The sequence below is a fragment of the Oncorhynchus tshawytscha genome, linkage group LG25 (assembly GCF_018296145.1).
Source record: "Oncorhynchus tshawytscha isolate Ot180627B linkage group LG25, Otsh_v2.0, whole genome shotgun sequence".
Taxonomy (NCBI): Eukaryota; Metazoa; Chordata; class Actinopteri; order Salmoniformes; family Salmonidae; genus Oncorhynchus; species Oncorhynchus tshawytscha.
Window position 1 is genome coordinate 28,560,124 of NC_056453.1, and position 21,575 is coordinate 28,581,698.

The 21,575-nt window shown below is 41.7% G+C and overlaps 1 long non-coding RNA gene across 2 annotated transcripts in view; it reads left to right on the forward strand.

The window, feature by feature from the left end:
* LOC112224580 overlaps nucleotides 1-21,575 on the forward strand; it is a 43,778-nt gene that overhangs the window by 18,657 nt on the left and 3,546 nt on the right. The window contains exons 4-5 of one of the 2 annotated variants that reach the window (XR_002949470.2): nucleotides 19,638-19,694; nucleotides 21,219-21,317. This is a non-coding gene — a long non-coding RNA (uncharacterized LOC112224580). The remainder of the gene's footprint in view (nucleotides 1-19,637; nucleotides 19,695-21,218; nucleotides 21,318-21,575) is intronic. The other variant, XR_002949469.2, reaches the window with a different exon arrangement.

Below are 21,575 nucleotides of genomic sequence, written 5' to 3' on the forward strand. Positions count from 1 at the left end.
ATTTCCTGGTGAACAAGCAAACCATTAGGCTATAGCAGTGGTTTCAATGTTATTGTCTCTATTGGTCTTCAATGCTCCCAAAGACACACTGTATAGAGTTCTGCAATTTTAATGGTATTGTTTTAGACTGGGTTTAATGGCAAATGTCACTAATCACAATACAACTGTTTCCTAATAATAATTTTTAAAACCATGACTGCCATGCAATTAATTATTTTATTAGGGCTGTCACAACATTTTAGTCCCTACCCAATTTGTCCATCAAAGTTTTGGTCTTGTAGGAAAAGTATTCATATGAGAATGGCTCCATAGGGATAGCCCTCTCAGAGAGTGGCCACTCGTTGGACTATTCAAGGAGTTGAGCTGAGGCATTAGGTTGCTAAGAGAAGGGCAAACTGTATTGCTTTTGCGGAGGACTGGCTTGGTACATGGTACATTCACACTACACGGTAAATAATACTAGCAACTTCAATGACTAATTTCTCTGAACAGGGGAAAACAACCATCACCAGATTCACATGGAATACATTACATACTATGGAGAAGCAATAATCCAAGCCACAGGTTCATAGTACTTGTCAAACATAGGAAACTGATACTGTATACTGGTTATTGGGGTGGGATTGGCATGAATTATGGGGGACCGTTAGTGTTTTTTTGGACAATTTTATGGTATTGGTGGGAAGAAATTTCTTCCAAATCAGATGCTGGGCACTATATTTATTGAAAATGATCTGAATCCTATACATTAAAATTGACAATTTGTGTGCATTCAATTAGCTTAATTTCTCAGAAATCTAATTATATTTCAAACAAAACAATGTTTCAGGAACGCTAATCGTATCTGTTACTAACGACAGAAACAATTTCAGAACAATCTGAAATGGTGGGTGTCGAAAGCCTCTTTCTTTTACTTTTTCAGGTGGAATGACCCTCGTGAAACAGAGGTTAGCGAGAGAGAGTTGTGTGGCAGGTATAATCAGGAGAGTGATTACTCATCACCTCCTCAGGCTATGGGCTGGCCACACACTTATGTATGTGCTCTAGTTCGAGCCACTGTCTGAGGTTAACCGTATAACCTTAACCATGAAACTTGACAGAATGCTAGATTAGAGGAGTAATTACATAATTATTTCCCAATTGGCGAGTCACAGCTTAAAGGGTCAATCTGCAGTTTCTACATACATTTTTCGACGTATAAATTAATGATATGTACCCATTTATTCTTGAAGAATATAACATAAATGCCTCATGAGCTTAGTTCAACTGTCGTACCATGTCAGAACCCAAAATGTAGCTTGTTTGTAAACAAAATAAATGTAAACACATGATGTATAGCCTCAAAATATGGTTAAAACTATATTTTGATATCATGGATGGTCAGTCCTTGCATCCATAGCTCTGTCTATTTCTCCAGCCTCATCCCTCAGCTTTTTACAGAAACAGTGGCAGGGAAAACGCTTTATTAATGTTTCAACTTCGGATTGCCCCTTTAAGACAAGACAATAGTTTTATGTACTTGGTGGGTCACAAGAAATGTCGCCAAATCTTTAGCTGGGTGCAGGTGTTCAAAACATTTAGGGGCCACTGTTCTCAATCTAGTGGCATTGTACCTGTCTGACTGTACTTTCACGCAATTGTTTATTTTTCAGTCTCCTACTTCTCTTGTTCACTGTCTCCCTGTTGGAGTCTTTGTTGTCTATCTCTCCCAGGATAGAAAATCCCTGTCCTGCTGTCGAGGATATCTTATCAGTTGTGGATAGGCTTTAGTGATCCCCTCCTCACAGTGAGTGAATTGAGTTATTGTAAAGTGATCAGACATGGCCAGCCATAGGTCACAGAGATAACATTTGGGAGGCCACCTGCTGTTAGTGTCAGCTTCCTGGCTGAGAAGTCTCATCTGACGCTGTACCAACAGGAGACGTGTGTCCGTTTGTATACCTTCAGCCAAGAGGGGAACCTGTCCTTCTCTCAAAAGCCAAACAGCAGGGTTTGATTACTTAAACTGTTATAGCAACACACACACACACACACACACACACACACACACACACACACACACACACACACACACACACACACACATGTAAGCGCGCGCGGCATGCACACACACACACACACACACACACACACACACACACACACACACACACACACACACACACACACACACACACACACACACACACACACACACACACACACACACACACACACACACACAGACATTATACTACTCCATCTGGCAATCTATGGTGTAGGGCAAGTCCAGCTATGGCCTGTCTGGCCTACCCCACTGGCCATTGGTTGGTGAGGCAGGCTGTGGCCAGCACTAGTGTACACTTATTAAAGTGGACATTAACAAGGTTGTGTATCAGCCAAAAGCCTTGTAACTTGGTGGAGCAAGGTGTCGAGATCATTAATTTTAACAAGGAAAGCTGATATAATCTCAGCGGAGCGCCTATTTCACAGACGTCCTGCTCTGTTGTTGGTGTACTACAGAGCTCTGGGACATAGAGGAGGAAACACAAACACACTGAAGCCCCTGAGACAACACAGCCTGGATGCATAACCCATCAGTGTTAGTTTAAGCTCTATTACTGAGAGACAGCACTTAAAGCAAAGGAATCCGCAACTCACTGCTTCAATGCTGCGGCAGGGGCAGCCACCATCGGAATTTTAATTGTCTGAGACAAAGGAGGTTTTAATTTTTCCCCAGCCCATCTATCTTTCGCTCTGGTCCTTTTCCCCCCTGCCTTCCATGAAACAATAAAATTGTCTGGCCCTAAGTTATGGAGATCTTTTGAAGTGCTGGAGGAGCCCGTAAATTTCGCGGGCACCTTTGGGAGCCGGTGCAGTGGTGCGGCCTACCTCTATTTCATAGTCATGCTGATTTGTGGTCGTCTGCATCCGGGTTTCCGAGGCACAGTAAATCTTGGGGCCTGGACGGCTGTCATTAGGGGTGGGGGTTGGTGGAGGGAGGGCCATTTCTCTTCTCATGGGCTAACACTTTCAGTCATTTTACTCCTTGGCCCATTTTAGGGGAGCTACAGTATTCTCCACCCCCCCAGACTATCTGACCCCGCCCGCCCGCCAGCCGCTGTCAGACAGTTTGCCCACGCGGCTGTCTGTCTGGGTCTCTGCTGGGTCTTCAGGCATTCCGCTAGTGCAGACCTGGTTGTCCTACATGCTCGTAAAATACCATATTCCTATTAAGTTATAAAGGTTTTGTAACAAATGCACAGTTTCATGGGCTTGAAAGAGTGGGGAAATGTCAGAGGAGGGATAAAACTGAGTTACTGTTTCCAGTTTCACAAAGCACAGCAACAAGTTACGGGTCAAAAGAACAGGGTACAGAGAGATAGAAGAGGGGAGAAAGATGCAAGAGGGCAATGCGTTATCTCCTAACCTCTTTCTCTCACCCTCTCTCTCCCTCTCTTCCATAGACACCTGTGCGAGTCTAATGTTTCAGCGAGCCCCTGAAAAATAAACGCATGTCTCCAATCTCTTAATCTGAGTGGCTCTGTCGAGCGTGGTCACATGATACGGTCTGGGGCTGGGGGGGTAGCTTAATATTTTTTAATTCAAATCAAGGAGGTCCCTGGCGGGGCGCTGGGAAGATACCCTATCCGCTGCAATCAGGCTGACCTCCACTCTGAACAGCGCTCTAAATGATTAATGGAGCTGCCTCCCCGCCCGTCGCCATGGCAACAGGAAATCCGATAGCTCTCAGGAATTTGCTGCTCGTCCCAAAGTGTGTGTGTGTTTTGCCAGGATAGAGCTGGGTGGGTGGTTTTAGTCGAGAAAGAGGGCGCTTCATGCAGGGTTGGCAAGGAGAGAGGGTAACTATTGGGAATCATTCACCCCAGACCACTAACTAGTCTGGGGGTAAGGATGTAGACAGGGTTTGGAAAGAGAAGGAGCATTTCTGGTGAGGTTTAGGTAGGGCTGATGTGTTCTGGGACAAATAGCGTGAGAGAGAATGGATGGTACATAGAGCTGCATTGGCTACTGATGCTCTGAGGCCTTTATAGGAAGGTGAGCGGTGGAGTTTCCAGACAAGCAGAAAGAACACCTACTGTTTTCAGTCAGTCTGCATGTTATTGGCAATGGGTATACAACTAGAAAGTGTATCTCATGCAACAGAGTAACAAATAAGTATGGCAGATGATATATCAATCTGTCACAGTCGCCAATAAAAGTCCACTTCCATACCTACTGTAGCTGATACAGTCAAGACAAATACAGAAGTCCACTTCCATACCTACTGTAGTTGATACAGTCAAGACAAATACAGAAGTCCACTTCCATACCTACTGTAGCTGATACAGTCAAGACAAATACAGAAGTCCACTTCCATACCTACTGTAGCTGATACAGTCAAGACAAATACAGAAGTCCACTTCCATACCTACTGTAGCTGATACAGTCAAGACAAATACAGAAGCTACAGCTATTACTGTGACTAGCTGCCAAAAATACAGCCACTGTTACCCCTCTGATTGAGCACACTCAGACCTGCCGTCCAGACAGTGTGGAGGACCCTGATTGGGGGCCAGTCCCGTCCAGTGTGGAAGACCCTGATTGGTGGCCTGGCCCGTCCAGTGTGGAGGACACTGATTGGGGGCCAGTCCCGTCCAGTGTGGAGGACCCTGATTGGGGGCCGGTCCCGTCCAGTGTGGAGGACCCTGATTGGGGGCCAGTCCCGTCCAGTGTGGAGGACCCTGATTGGGGGCCAGTCCCATCCAGTGTGGAGGACCCTGATTGGGGGCCAGTCCCATCCAGTGTGGAGGACCCTGATTGGGGGCCAGTCCCGTCCAGTGTGGAGGACCCTGATTGGGGGCCAGTCCCGTCCAGTGTGGAGGACCCTGATTGGGGGCCAGTCCCGTCCAGTGTGGAAGACCCTGATTGGGGGCCAGTCCCTTCCAGTGTGGAAGACCCTGATTGGTGGCCTGGCCCGTCCAGTGTGGAGGACCCTGATTGCTGGCCTGGCCCGTCCACTGTGGAGGACCGTGCAATAGTGGCCTGGCCTGTCCAGTGTGGAGGACACTGATTGGTGGCTTGGCCCGTCCAGTGTGGAGGACCCTGATTGGCGTCCTGGTCTTAAATAGTAGGTCAGTCAGCCCCTCTGTCCATTGGTCCAGAGAGCCACTGATGAGGAAATCTATGTTAACAAGATGGGACCTCTTGGGCTCAAGTGCCCCTGTGTCAGTTAAGAGGCAGGGTGGGGATTGCTACTTACGGCCCACATTGATCAGAGTGTCTGGGGTATTTGAGTGAGGCCTATGTCTATCGGCAGGAGAAAGGAAACTACAGCCCCTGAGTCGATAGCAGCCTGATTCAGGATGGAGTTTGGTGGCCCGAAAATACATCAGAGCTACAGTTAAATTCAATACTTGCAGCCGGCATAGACTTCTGTGGGTGTCAATGGGCAGCAGATAGCACTCATCTAACAGCCAGCCTCCCACACATCGGTGAAGTCAGCCTGGGCCACATGGAATGAGCGCTAAAGGACCCTTTCCTGTGTTCGCTCATATTCTGTATTATTTTGTCATAAAAGTGAAAGCACATATTGTGAAAATTTCACACCTAAGACATGCGTGCATTATATTATGCCAAAAAAGCTGTGTGTGAGCGTGAGTATGTATGTGTGTTGGTAGGTATCGTGTATCAGGCCCATTGTGGCAGTTGAATGATGAATCAACTGCTTGGCTTTCACAGGAAACCACACAGACAGCTCACTGAAAACTCCATGCTGTCCAGGCTGTGGATTGAAATACCATCCTGTGTGTGTGTGTGTGTGTGTGTGTGTGTGTGTGTGTGTGTGTGTGTGTGTGTGTGTGTGTGTGTGTGCGTGTGTGCGTATGTGTGTGTGTGTTTGTGTGCGTTCCCTCTTGTATCTAAATACCATTCGATATCCCCTTCAGGTATTGTATATTTGCTTTCACCACAACAGCATGTAAACCTCTGGTACTTCCACAACTCTGCTCTTTGTTCGACAGGGTTTCTTTTAGGGGGAAACAACAAAAAACATAACTTTTTCTCCTGTTCTTGTGGGAAATGCTATCCTTTGGTACAGCTCCAAAGTCTGTAACAAAGCACTCTGAATCCATTCAACCTGTTTACACGCAATCAGCATTGTGTTGTAGTCTTGATGTTCATAAAGATTAGTTTTATAGGCACAAACAAATGAAATAATTGATATGCTATGACTAGAATTAGTTAGAGACCACAATCACCACATTGCATCAGGGAATCATCAAAAGAAATAGGGGTGAAATGGAAAGGAAAATGGCCAACTAATATTGAAGGAATGAACAAAGCTGGCTTTCTCAAAGTACTTTATCTGTCTGTCTGACTGGCAGATACCAATTATCTCTGTGTATGTGTCTGTGTCACTTCTGTGTGTGTGCCCGCATCCATGTGTGCATGTGTGTGGCGAGTGACAGACGCTATGGGGATATCGGTGACAAAGTGACAGGCATATAAACCCAGTCTGACCTGGTCCGCTCCGGCCCCTGGGTCCCACACACTCCAGACTCTGGTTTCCCCACTTCCTGTGTTCTGACACCAGCAATTAGAAACCTGGGCAAGACCCTGCCGAACCAACCAGCAAGCGTGTGACATACCCCTCAGTCATGGCCCCACCTTGGCGAAACCACAGTGAGGCCAGTCCTACCCCCTGACTCACTTAGGCTTACACTGGACTCACAGAACACAATGCAGCTACAGTCAGTCAGTCAGTCAGTACCTGAAGGTCAGCTTGGTTGGCCCAGTTCCAATAGCGTTCTACTCTCAGATGATTCACTAGAGTGCTGTCTGTGCCCTTAACCCCACTAGGTACAAACCGCTGCTCTAGCTCTGAGATCTAATTAGACAAGAAGATCAGGCCTTTTTCCATGTTCCCAGGGTGCTGTGTTTACGTTCATAAACAAACCAGCCAACAGGGGAAATGAAGACAAATTCCCAGTGAAACGCCACCACCGCAGCAGCAGAAATATTTAGTCATAGTGGAACTTCTGAAAAATGTGTAGAGCAGAAAAAGAGCAGGAGGCCTGTTGGGCGGAGAGGGGTGGTGTGGGGTGGGCTTGAATGTCGAGCACAAAGCCAATTAGCCATAGAAGACGAAGCAGAGCGATTTATTAGAGGTAAACACAGCAAGGGGAATGTTTACAGTGAGATGCCTCATGGGAAATGGGCTCGTAGGGGGCTCTGAATGATGTCGCTGTATACCGTTTGTCCTAACCACAAGACAGACACTACACACATGGGACACAGCCCGTCAACATAATGTCACAGTGGTAGGCAGTGTTTAGGGCCCTAGAAAATCCACGTTGCGTAGAATGTGGACGGAATCACGGAATCCAGACGTAAAAATGGAATTCAACAATATTAAATAATTTATTGAAATTAGTAGTAAATCAACTAAATGTATTGAACTTGAATTAGAAACGTCATTAATGTGCCCAAGTTAATCATAAGACATGAACAAAATGCATCAGTGATACGTATTTTCCTGCAACTTTCTGAAATGGCACAGGAATGCCCCTGTCTGTGTGTGTGTGTGTGTGTGTGTGTGTGTGTGTGTGTGTGTGTGTGTGTGTGTGTGTGTGTGTGTGTGTGTGTGTGTGTGTGTGTGTGTGTGTGCGCGGTGCACGCGTTAATGTCTACACTTTGTGTAGCCATTAGCATGATGTTAATGATAACCTTCTTCTGGTGGAGATGGAAAGGTTGTCCCAAAAACCTTCTCAATTAAATGTTATCTACAAAGTAGCCTATGAAAGATATCATGATTATTTGCATCAATTCGGTGGCCATTGAGTGCTACAGAAACATCACTAACCAAACAACAGTCTCTTGCTGGTGTATATTTGCATTAAAGGGTAACTACACAAAAAAATCAAAACGTCTTATATTTTTCCCAGACCTCAAAAGTGGTCTCATGATGTTGTTTAAGCATTGTTGTGGACTTACAACATCCAATTTTATTGTTTTTCTATAAATAAAAAAACGTGATTCTGAGAGCGAAAACCTGAAGAAATTGGGATGAACGTAAACCTGGAAAAACAAAACAGAGAATTTGGGAAATTTGGGCCCTAATTCTTAGTATCCCGTCTGTCCATATGTGGTCATGGTAGTCATACAAGCTCCACCTTCGCTAACGATTCATTCTTTTTTTTACCGACTCGAGAGTCATGATGAATTTTTCTGAGTGACTCGTTCATTTCAGTCATTGGTTTGACCTGCTGGTCACAATGACTAGGTCTACAGCAGGATTAACACTCGCTCCTCCAGCTCAGTGGCTCTGGAGACGTGCTCCGATAATGAAGGCAGCATAGGTTATTATTATTATTATTGCTTAACTACCATGAGGGTGATGAGCACCTGCCATGAGGGTGATGAGCACCTGCCATGAGGGTGATGAGCACCTGCCATGAGGGTGATGAGCACCTGCCATGAGGGTGATGAGCACCTGCCATGAGGGTGATGAGCACCTGCCATGAGGGTGATGAGCACCTGCCATGAGGGTGATGAGCACCTGCCATGAGGGTGATGAGCACCTGCCATGAGGGTGCTCATAACCCTTATGGTAGTCAAGCAATGCATTCCGCCAAGAATCGTTCACAATCTAGTCCGGTTATGGCCACAACTAGACCTCGTTTCAAATGTATCAAGATTCAATAAATAATCTTATTTGTATTCCAAACAATCAACAAATATACATTATTTAAAGCACACTTTTACAAGTCTCAGTCACAAATGACAGCTCCAATAAGCCCCTTATGGTGAACTACATGTGAACAAGAGGCTTGTAGAATCATGAATCTTTTGAGTTTTCAGTTCATCGTTCCCCCGGTAGGGGGTCCTGCGTGCTATATGCAATGCTGACTCAAATGAACGAAATTAGTCAAAAGATTTGTTCTTTTGACTGAACGAGTCAAAAAGATCAGAGTTAGTAAAAATAGGCGAACTTCCCATCACAACCCCCAAAAGATTTGCTCCACAGCAGAACCCAAAGCATTGCATTCTCATAGCCTGTGTACCCCTATTTTGGTTCTTGAATATTCAGTTCCCCCTTCAATCTTTTGAAGGACAGTCTCTCTCCTGCTCGCTTCAACCAACCATATCTCTGAGCATAGGCTACAATTAGTCATACAGTAATGCAACTGCCTGGGCAATATTTCCTCGAAACTCAAAAAAAAATAAAGGATCATACAGCTGCAATCATTCCCAACCGCAACGACATCAGAGGCCGCTCGTCCTCCAGAGTTTACACGGTGCCTGGCGCAGGGAAAAGAAAGAGGTCTGACAGGCCAAATGAAACGCAGAGGCAGAGAGGGACGGCGTAAATCGGGTTACATGATTAATGATAGGGGGAAATGGGGTCATGTTGTATTAAGAAAATGTGTGTTTAAACCCAAAACCAGCGCGTATCAGCAGACTAATGCATCAGCTATCGACTGGACACCTGAGAGCTAGAGGCTGTTAGCACAGTCCCAACGGTGAGCAGATCGATCCTAGGCAACCTCTCCTTTCCTCTCCCCCTCTATTTTACTCCATTGTCTCCCCCCTCTCGCTCTCTCTCCTTACTCCCCCTCTCTATTTCTCCCTCTCTCACCACTACTGTAAACTCCTCTGTGGGTGTGTACACACAGCACAATAGCCTCTGTGTTTCTGTGTCTGGTTTTGACCAAGGTTCATTTTTGGCACAAGCATGATTGCCAACACTCAATCCCTTCTGAATCCCAACACTAGACAGTCATTTAATCCCTGTGGCTTGTTAGGGGTACAGTAGCGCTGTGCTGCCTCAGGGGCAGTAGGAGGGTGTGCTGCTGGTGTTTGTCTCACTACAGGCCAGCCAGTGTGCCAGAGTGTGCTAGTGTGATTGGTTAAGTATGTGGCTAAACTGATTCTGGAATATTCAGAAAAATTATCTGCTATTCAAAATATATTGATGTACATATGTAAGTATATTTCACATATGGTACAGAAATAGGTACTGGGTACTACTGTATGTTGCAAGCATGTTTGAGTTTAAAAAAAAGGGTATTCTCGTGTACGAGCACAAACGTGCGTGTGCCCTAGAGGAAAGGTTACGGTGATGTCTCAATTTCAGGATGAGCAGTCTGTTTTTGCTTTGCTCAACTGAACCATCATTTTCATGGAGGGAGTTTACTTTGAAACGTTTAGTTAATGAAACAAATCAGTAGCATGGACAATCATTCAACAAACAGTCGCTGGGGTGGCAATCACAGTCATACAGAAGAATTAACAAATATATCAATAAATAGAGATGATATCAGGAGGAAGGGCAGTCAAATGAACGCAAAATAAACCAAAACATGTCCTAAAGATATAGAAATGAAACCTGCAGCATATATATTGTGCCTTCAGAAAGTATTCAATTTTTGAAAATGAAATACAGGAATATCTAATTGCCAAAGTATTCACACCCCTGAGTCAATACATGTTAGAATCACCTTTGAGAGCTGTGAGTCTTTCTGGGTAAGAGCTTTGCACACCTGGACTGTACAATATTTGTACATTATTATTTTAAAAATCTTCAAGCTCTGTCAAGTTGGTTGTTGATCATTGCTAGACAGCCATTTTAAAGTATTTTCAAGACAATTTAAGTCAAAACTGTAACTAGGCCACTTAGGGACATTCAATGCCGTGTTGGTAAGCAAGTCCAGTGTATATTTGGCTTGTCTTTTAGGTTATTGTCCAGTTGAAAGGTTAATTTGTCTCCCAGAAAGCAGACTGAACCAAGTTTTCCTCTAGGATTTTGCCTATGCTTAGCTCTATTCCGTTTCTTTTTATCCTAAAAAACTCCTAGTCACCTCCATGCTTGAAAATATAAAGAGTGGTTACTCAGTGATGTGCTGTGTTGGATTTGCCCAGAGCATAACACTTTGTATTCACTACATAAAGTACATTTCTTTGCCACAATTTTACTTTAGTGCCTTATTGCAAACATGATGCATGCTTTGGAATATTTTTATTCTGTACAGGCTTCCTCCTTTTCACTCTGTCATTTAGATTAGTATTGTGGAGTAACTATATTGTTGTTGATCCATCCTCAGTTTTCTCCTATCACAGCCATTCAACTCTGTAACTGTGTTAAAGTCACCATTGGCCTCATGGTGAAATCTCTGAACAGTTTAGTTCCTCTCCGGCAACTGAGTTAGGAAGGACGCCTGTATGTTTGTAGTGACTGGGGTTATTGTTACACCATCCAAAGTGTAATTAATAACTTCACCATGTTCAATGGGATATTCAATGTCTGCTTTTTTAGATTTTGACCCATCTACCAGTAGGGGCCCTTCTTTGCGAGGCATTGGTTTGTGGTTAAATCTTTGTTTGAAATACACTGCTCGACAGAAGGGCTTTACAGATAATTGTATGTGTGGGGTACAGAGATGAGGTAGTCATTCAAAAATCATGTTAAACACAATTATTGCACACAGAGTGAGTCCAGACACTTTATTATGTGACTTGTTGAGCAACTTCTTACTCATGAACTTATTTGCCATAACAAAGGGGATGAACACTTCTAAAAACATAATTCCACTTCGACATTATGGGGTATTGTGTGTAGGCCAGCGATACAAAATATACATTTGTAAAAAAAAATATTCGGGCTGTAACACAAAAAAATGGAAAGAATTCAAGGGGTGTGAATACCTTCCGAAGGCACTGAAGCTCATAACAGTATGCACCAAACATTTGCTAATTTCACACATTTTCCGAGAGGAAAAACATTCATAAATGTTTTGCATTTATGAACAGGTCATATTTAAAATGTTCCACTGTGTTATATTTTTCTCCGCTGTTAAACAAATAAAAAAAACTAAAACCAAGTTGAGCCTGCAGGACAGGGTCAGTTTTTCCAGAGCGGGTTTCACAAACAACCTCTATGTAGGAAGATGACATGGCCTGTTTGTGTGTGACTCTATCCTGCTGGCCAAAGAGCAACAGGGATGTTTTAAGGCACATGCATAGTTACAGTGTCCCAAAAAGGTCACAATTTACTCCAGTTTCTGACAGAATGATAGAATTAAGAATATATTTGCAAGGAGGATAAAAGTAATGTAATGCTTTCATTTCCATTGTACTGTTGTTCTCAATACCTCAACACTTAGTATTATATACATTATTCTAACTATATTTACTGTATGTCTAATGAACATTATGGGAACTACTGGAAACAAAGAAATACTGGTAACTACTAGAAACAAAGAAACAATCTTAAGGAACGTTTTCACTCATAGAAACTGCACATGTAATAATCTGTTTGTGATGCGTGCAGGACAGCAGAAATGTGATCAGGGGGTAAAGGTCATGGGTTAGACAGCAGAACTATAGCACACATGACTATACCAGACACAAAACTAATAGTCTATGTATTATTTCCTGGGTTTTGTTCTCCAATAGTCCTGTCATTACAGTGTTCAATAATTGTGGCAGTACTCTATATTGAAAAATAAGTTATATGAAAGAAAACATATTTTGTCTCATTACTTTTCTTTATGATAGAGTGCAGAGTTAAGAGTGTACTGCCGCAAAATAAGTCACTCACTGAAATCTGTGAAATTTGAGTCAAATGTCCCATTGATTTTCTCAAAGCCATTTTTTCTCTGAGCCAAAAGGTGGTGTTTCCCCTCCATTAAAAGCCTGTATTACTGTACATTAGCTAAGGGCCTAGATTAAAAATAAACGGCATTGAAACTTTATTCAATACCACAATGTCCGCAGAAATGTTTTGTTACACATTGGAAACAGGAGGAGCATTTGTTTGCACTCAGTGATTCCTTTCAAAGTAAAAGGCTTTCCACTAGATGTTGGAACATTGCTGCAGTGACTTGCTTCCATTCAGCCACAAGAGCATTAGTGAGGTTGGGCACTGATGTTAAGCGATTACGCCAATTCATCCCAAAGGTGTTTGATGGGGTTGAGGTCAGGGCTCTGTGCAGGCCAGTCAAGTTCTTCCACACTGATCTCAACAAACCATTTCTGTATGGCACTCGCTTTGTACACGGGGGCAGGAAAGGGCCTTCCTCAAACTGTTGACACAAAGTCGGAAGTACAGAATCGTCTAGAATGTCGTTTTTTGCTGTAGCGTTAAGGTTTCCCTTCACTGGAACTAAGTGGCCTAGCCCGAACCATGTAAAACCGCCCCAAACCATTATTCCTCATCCACCAAACGTTACAGTTGGCACTATGCATTCGGAAGGGTAGCGTTCTCCTGGCATACGCCAAACCCAGATTCGTCCGTCGGACTGCCAGATGGTGAAGCGTGATTCATTACTCCAGAGAACACGTTTCCACTACTCCATAGTCCAATGGCGGCAACTCCAGTCGACGCTTGGCATTGCGCATGGTGATTTTAGGCTTGTGTGTGGCTGCTCGGCCACAGAAACCCATTTCATGAAGCTCCCAATGAACAGTTATTGTGCTGACGTTGCTTCCAGAGGCAGTTTGGAACTCGGGAGTGAGTGTTGCAACTGAGGAGAGACAATTTTTACGCACTAAGTCGTTGTTGCTCCTAGACATTTCCACTTCACAAAAACAGCACTTACAGTTTACCAGGGCAGCTCTAGCAGGGCAGACATTTGACAAACTGACTTGTTGGAAAGGTGCCATCCTATGAAGGTGCCATGTTGAAGGTCATTGAGCTCTTCAGTAAGGCCATTCTACTGCCAATGTTTTTGTCTATGGAGATCGCATGGCTGTGTGCTCAATTTTATTCAACTGTCAGCAATGGGTGTGGCTGAAATAGACAAATCCACTAATTTGAAGGGGTGTCCACATACTTTGTATATATAGTGTATATATCCAATTACTCCAAAGTTGTTATTTTAAAAAGCTAATATACAATAAAACATGTAAAAATATATTTTAAGTTCTTTGTAATTTTGTACATAAATTCTAATCTATAGTCAAACTGACATTAGTATGAACAGTTTAAAATCTAATGCAATATGGGACTGCTAATAATCTAGTCAAACAGAAGTATGCATTTCATGACAGGAGAGATTGAGTCTGCACTGCAGATGTTTCTCAAATGGGATATTTGGCTTGTGCTTTTAGTCAATGTAAATATACCATGGATTATATGTCTATTGCTACTGCAAATTAATTAATGTGAAATGCAATGAAAAATGTAATGTATAATGTATAATGTATTGTGTATTTCAAAAATATAATAATTTATCGAAATAGAAAAAAGAATACATGCTAAAATGTATGTTGTTTGACTTTGATGTAAGACATTGTTTCTTATTTTATCAAATAATATGTTATCAAACTTCTTTCCCCATGTGTTGGGGGTGTGTTGGGGTTTACTGTAACCCCCGGAGATATTGCATTGCGTAGACTGTCAGAGTGTATCAGATAATGTACAGATTAACAGCGGACCGACCCCGCACACAAACAGGATGTAATGCGAGATTCCGTTGGCTGCATTTTTTCCTCTGTTGTCATCAGTCATTGGGGTCAAAGGTCACACGATTAATCAAAACTGTTTCTGCGGTGTGAGATACACAAATGAGCCTCTTAGGATTACCCATGGCTGAAGATGGCCCCGTCTGTTTATATCTGTCAGACCGCAGGGTTACATTAAACTCCCCATTTCCATCCCGGTGTGAACTAATCAGCCATTCCATTTGAGTGACTTTGTCCTCCATTTCTTATTCTGCTGTCACAATGGGCCTCGTATGGGCCTCGTATGGGCCTCGTATGAGGTCCTGCTGGTTACATTAGCTGGTGTTTGGACATCTGTAGGGGCTTGGCTCAATGAGGAGGCCTGTCAACGTGGCTTTTGTAAATCGAGGGATTGTCCAAACACTCGGACACGCGGTAATAAAAACAAGCCCCTGTTCCCTGCATTAGCTCTGCATTAGTGGAGAGGGATGGGTCTGAGCGATGCATCATACATGTCTGTTACAGTTAAAGGGATATCTTTCGACCACAGTTGAAAGGAAAATTATTGTCCTCCTCAACTTTGTGTCAATTAGTAGGATTGTGGGTTATGGTCTGTATAAAGCAGATTGTATACATTTTATATAAAAAATCCTGAATTTGGTAGACTTTTAATGAAGCGTATTAAATTAGAAATTGGGCCATAAAACAACAGAGGGGCACATGGAGCGATAAGTTTGATACTCTGCGGTAGCCCTTTACACTCTTACCCGAATACGGGTTGACAATGGCAGATATGGGTACTAATAAGCGCCTAAATTGGAACGTAGTACCATGCTATACATGACGTCAGAGCTCTGGCTCTGCGCTTCACAGCTCTGTATGGGTTTTGACTAACAGCCGTTCTGAACTTGAGCACTGCATTCAACAAGAAGTTGCCCCCATCCCTCCCGCTAATTGAGCAACTTTTTTGCTGTCTGAGTGAGGAAAATGCTGTACATTAAGAGGACTCTATGTATTCAGAAAGATGAGGATTATAACAAATACCGCTTTGATGTCATACAAGCCAAACATGCGTGAGTCCAAATGTGCACTTCACATTTCCATATCATAAAACTCAGGTCATATACAATGTCAATGTTTGTGAACACTATGTTTGATGTACAGTTACAAGATGACAAGGCGTCATATCCTAGGTTGTTCTGAACGGAATGAGCCTGCACCTGAATGCACTCATGATGACTCCTTTCTATGACTACTTTCTGTGACTCCTTCCTGTGACTCCTTTCAATGCACACCAAAATGACGGTCTCTTTCTCTGACTCGCCTTGTGAAAGCCTAACACTGTAAGATCGTATTTTATAATGTAGCTAGTCATGTTGGTAATAGAACAAGCCCACCCAACCCAGATTGCGATTTATAAAGGACAATTTTGGGATTTCGTAAACAACAACAGTAATTGTGTGAAGGCGGGGATGCAGGGTTGTGTTCCAAACAAAACAACTACAAGTGTGCTTGTTCTAATTCCTCAACGGCACAGCTAGGAAAGCAAAATAAAGTAGTTGTAGTTGAAGACTCTTTTTTGAGTCATAAAAGTGCATTGAAATGACTTAGGAACTGTGCACACTTTGGAGTGGTGTGTGGCCACTTGGGGACATCAGTTAGTCCTGTCACTCAAACCCTGGTCATTTTAAAAAACTTTTGTTGCACCTACCCCACATTTTCCAGGATTATTCTTATCATATTACTGAATGTATCCAGAGTATTTCAGATTTCGTTATCAACAAATGCGGCGAAATGTACAGTAAATGTGAAATGCACATAAAATCAACAGTGTAATATTTTGATTCAGTCTTATGTCAGGTGAACCTTGGTTGAATCATTTTCCCATTATCTCCAAACTGTTCCCTATGCTTTTTATAATTCTTCTCTATAAAACATTTCCATTAAGCCCTATCCATTTAGGCCAATTCCCACGAGTGTAAAGGGTTAATATATCATAATAATGATAATAATAATATATGCCATTTAACAGACGCTTTTAACAAAGCAATTTACAGTACAGTCATGTGTGCATACATTTTACGTATGGGTGGCCCCAGAAGCAATCAAACCTACTACCCTTGGTGTTGCTATCTAATTTACTGCCTTTGAACCAGTGTCATATGAGATGATACAATTTATTTTTTATCACATGGGAAATATGAACTGCTCAGAATTTTTTGGGGGTAACATAAAAAGCGAAATATCCCAATAAGTAATGACCATTATAACAGGTTCCTTTTGATTTTATGCTCTGGAAGCTTTCAATTACGCCCTGCTTTATTTTCAGAGGAAAGGCTGAATTAGCAGAGTTTAGCTAACAGCCTAAATAATGGGCCTTATGGGAGATTTGAATAGCTGTGGAGAAATGTGAGAAACGAGAGCTCTGGTGTCTGTTGCTTCGTGATCGGCTATTCCTATCCAATAGGCTACTACATGTTTCTATGTGTTTTCAGGACCAATGGGTAGCATTGGTTATATAGATTGGTCATGGGTATAAAAAGTCATGTTCTGGGCATGACATTTATTACCTTCAACAAATAATGTAGCAATTATTTTGCAAGCATGGAAAATAAAATCACCTCATTTCCTTTGTAGAACTTTTGGTTCGCAGAAAGTTTTTCGAGGTGAATTAAGGGAAATGTTGCACTACATTAAATCATTTATTTACATAGGAAAATGATATTTTCCAAGGGTGACCAACACTGCCTAAGTTCTTAAACACACTGTAATCCATTTATACAGTTGGTTAGAATTTGGGCAAGTGAGGTCAGGGACGTAACTCAAAGTAACTATATTAGATTTATGTTCCACATAGGGTTTCAGTGCTACATTGTGTTTAAGTTATTCTTTACTTTGCTTTCTGCTCCTCATAGAATAGGTTGACCCATATAATCTCTGGTCCCAAATCAGTAATGCAAAAGCCAATGATAGGCGATGATGAGCAGTGTCCCTCCTCACCGAGAAAGATGTTGTATTACCTCTCTAATGGAGGCTGCTCACTTAGGAGCTGTTCAATCCTCCTCACTTCTAAACAAGTGTTTTTGTGTGTGTGCGCGTGCGTGCGTGTGTGCGTGTGTGTGTAATTCAGTACTCTGGACAAATTACAATAATATCATAGCATAGCATAATAAATAATTCAGCTCACCTCATTCAATTTTTTCAATGGTTTCCTTTCTGCATGTCTTAGTCACACCGTAGATGTCGTTTCATCCGCTGTGAAAACCTGTAATAACAACATAAATAACAATAACTGTTAGAAAGGGAAGATAATGTCATCAGATTGCATTTTCAGTCCCAGAGGAGAGGGATGGCAGGCCACACGTGGCAATAGCTGAGTGTGAGATGGAATTGATCTTTTATTAAAAATGGTTTCTGACTCGGAGTGAATTCATTATCAGTCTATTATCTCAGAATATAGTAAATATGGAGTCGAGGAGGCACCAACACCTCCCTCAGGCAACTCTCTGTCTGTTATGCTGATGTGAAATCACAGTTCATAAAATGCCAGTTAATAAGGGATTGTGAGACAAAGATTCTACTCTCTTCCCTCAACACACACACACACACACACACACACACACACACACACACACACACACACACACACACACACACACACACACACACACACACACATAATTTATCAGCAGAGCAGATGTTTATTTTAGGAACAGAGAGCTTTGGTGAAGTGCAGCTCATCCTCATCTCGGCCAAGCCAGGATTCAGTGTCTTCACAGGCAGAAGAGCCCAACTCACGCCCACCACTGGCTTATCTACTGCCACTTTATTGGGTACTCTGTCTACATTGAGTTGTTTTTCAAGACATCTAAACCCTGCAAAAAGCTTTCTGTCTGTAGCCTATTCCTCAACTCAGAAGGAGACAGGGGATGAAACTCCATGAGAGAAAGAACAAGGAATTAAATACTGAAAGACTAAAATAAGGGATTACCCTTTATAAATGTCAACTTGTCACAAAGAAATCCACCATATGGAGAGAGAAAAGACAATGGCATTAATTATTTGTATCCATTGCAATGCATGCTGCAATCTACTGTGGTAGCCTACTAAGACAGTGCATCAAATGGTCAAATACTGGGAACAAACATTTTAACTACACCTTCTTGAATAATGTGCATGACTACCTGTGCAGCAGCTTCTAGGCCATGCATGCTCAGTGCATAGTCTCTCCGTTGACTTTCACTCAAAAAAAATGTACAGTATATCCTACATTCATAGTTCTATTCGTAAAACTACATTGGCCTTAGATAAAGATGAGTCTGTTTCAAGTTTAATTTATTTGACACAGTAGAAAGGCTTTTTTAAATCGACCAGACACTCAAGAACACAACCTGTAGCCTATTTTTGGGACCACGTGCGTACCACAATGCATAGATTTTCATGCTTAATTTAGGCCTCATCATAATATTTTTTCTCCCTTCAAAGTAATAGACAGTAGTTAGGCTTCCATCCAATTGCCGAGAGATTTTCATGTGAATATTCTAAAATCTTTTCCCACTAGAGATGTGTTTCAACTAGATGTGTTTAAATTAAATTGACTTGTTGCGGATAACAGTCTGTGCGTGATGACGTAGGGCGCATAAAAATAACATTTGCAGTTAAATTTAAATGGGTTTCAGTCGCATTTTGAACTCTACTAATGGTTTTCTAAGAAGAAATCTTGCTGTAGAGAATCAGTGGTCTTGGTATGCGCGCTCTATAGCCAACAGCTCGCAGATACGGTGTGGTTAGGCTACCTACATGATGAGAGCGAGATGTCAAACGGCAGCCAAACATCGCTCATCATGTCACCACAATAAGACCGTAGATATTTATTGGAAAGGAGCATCACGCTCATCACAATGCACTTTCATCACCCTGTGAAGTTTATCATAACTTTAATCTAGCCTAATAAACTGCATGTTTTCCCGAGTCTTAGTGTGAGGACAACATAATATCTCCAAGTCTAATTCGATATGATGGTTATTATAGCCTATCAATATTTTCGCATAATGGCGTTTCCATCGCCATTTCTCTCATCCTTAAATATCCCCGCCTTTGTTTTGTCAACATTTGGGAAGTTTACTGACAAATGTTCTGTTTCCATCATTCCTGTCTTGTCATGTGTTATCCAACATTGATATGTTTTCATCCTTTTGTACCGTTCTTTCAAGTTGCAGCGTCGACCTCGATACTGGCTGGCTAGAGCCATGAGTTAATTCAAAGGCGAGGTGAGTAGACAAGACTTCCCGCCTGCCCTGGTGGACAATCAGGCTATGCATTTCAAATATTCTACAGAGATTTTGTTTTTTGCCCATCACAAACCACATCTAGAGTTTTTATGAGAGTAAAGTCAAACAGGAAGTTTCGGCACAATTTTATAAATGCCAACAGATAATTGTTCATTTGACATAGTGCGATTTTTTTGTGTCGTAAAATGTATAATGCGAGAAATGGCGGTGGAAACTCCTTTATGCGAAAATATTGATATAATAACCATCATATCGAAGACAATTTGGAGTCATGCGATGATATGGTGTGTAGTCCTCTCACTACAATTTGGGAAACAATGCAGTTCATTAGGCTACATATTAAATAAATAATGATGAACTTCACAATATGGTGAATGTGCTCGATGGTTATCGTGATGCTCCTTTCCAATAAATATAGAGGATCTTATTCTAGTGACATGATGATTGATGCTTGACTGCCATTTGACAAAGACAAATATTCTCGCTCAATATCCATATTAATCTCATCATGTAGACTAGCCTACCGGCACAGCCTAACAGACTACCGGTACTGTATCTGCCAGCTGTTGGCTAGAGCGCACATTCCAAGACCAGAGTAGGCAAATTTTCTACTTGACGCAACAGTTTTTGAGATAAGCTATTGCAATGGAAACATATTAAACTTCAGATTTTTATTCGGTACATGAAGACTTAAGCGAAAAAGTACATTTTGTGTGCACTACGTCATAACGCAGTGTTTTTTTCCCCCTCAAAATAAATATTTGACGGAAACATATCTGTTGGAAAAATGCGCATACTGTTTTTATGCTGATTCTAGAATATTCGCATGAAAATCTGTCCCCAATTGGATAGAAACCTTGCTACTTGGGTAAATAATGTTGTAGCCTGATATATATCTACTTCAGGCTTTATATTATTCCAATCATGTCATTCGAATGATTTGGCAGTCTAGACAATAGGCCTGTTTCCATGCAGGCATATATAAAATATATATATATATATATATATATATATATATATATATATATATATATATATATATATATATATATATATAAATATATATATATAAATATAAATATATATATATAATATATATATATATATATATATATATATATATATATATATATATATATATAATATATATATATATATATATATATATATATATATATATATATATATATAATAGAGAGAATTTGGTCACTCACTGCATAAAAAAGGCAGGCCAATGTAGCCTAGCTCATTAACCCATTTGCCTACATTGGTCTGCTAAAGGCATAAACTCCTAGGTTTTTAGATGGGCATAGGTCTAGGTTACAGTAAATATAGGCCTACACCAATTGATATGATGCTGCAGGAAATAGGATTAGGCTACTGATGACTTTTTTGTGTTGTTGAACAATAAAAATTGCTAATATTATGTCAAATATTAGGGTCTCTTTATTTCAATGTGACATGGCACTCACTTGACTTGTATGTTCTCTGTTTCCATGGCAGCTGGCAGCAGAGAGAGGCCACCTTGGGCATAAGAGGTGAGGCCTACGCTTAACATCACACCTCCAGCTAACCCCACCCCCAATCTCCAGCTTCAGCCAGGTATTTATTGTTCTCTGCACTGATCCAGCTTCCTGCATGGAACACCTCAGTCTCTCGCCCTCTTCCTCCACTGTTTTACTCATGGCTTGGAAGTGAAAAAAGTTTGGTTTTACCAGGTGCATTCAACTTACTATAAAAAACAAAACAGTGATGTAAAGATTAGAAATGGGTTTTCATGTATTGTCATTAGATTTGTCACTTAGACCAATTGTTGATGATCAGTCTTGCTTGGTTTGTCAGGGTATCTTTTGTCTCTGT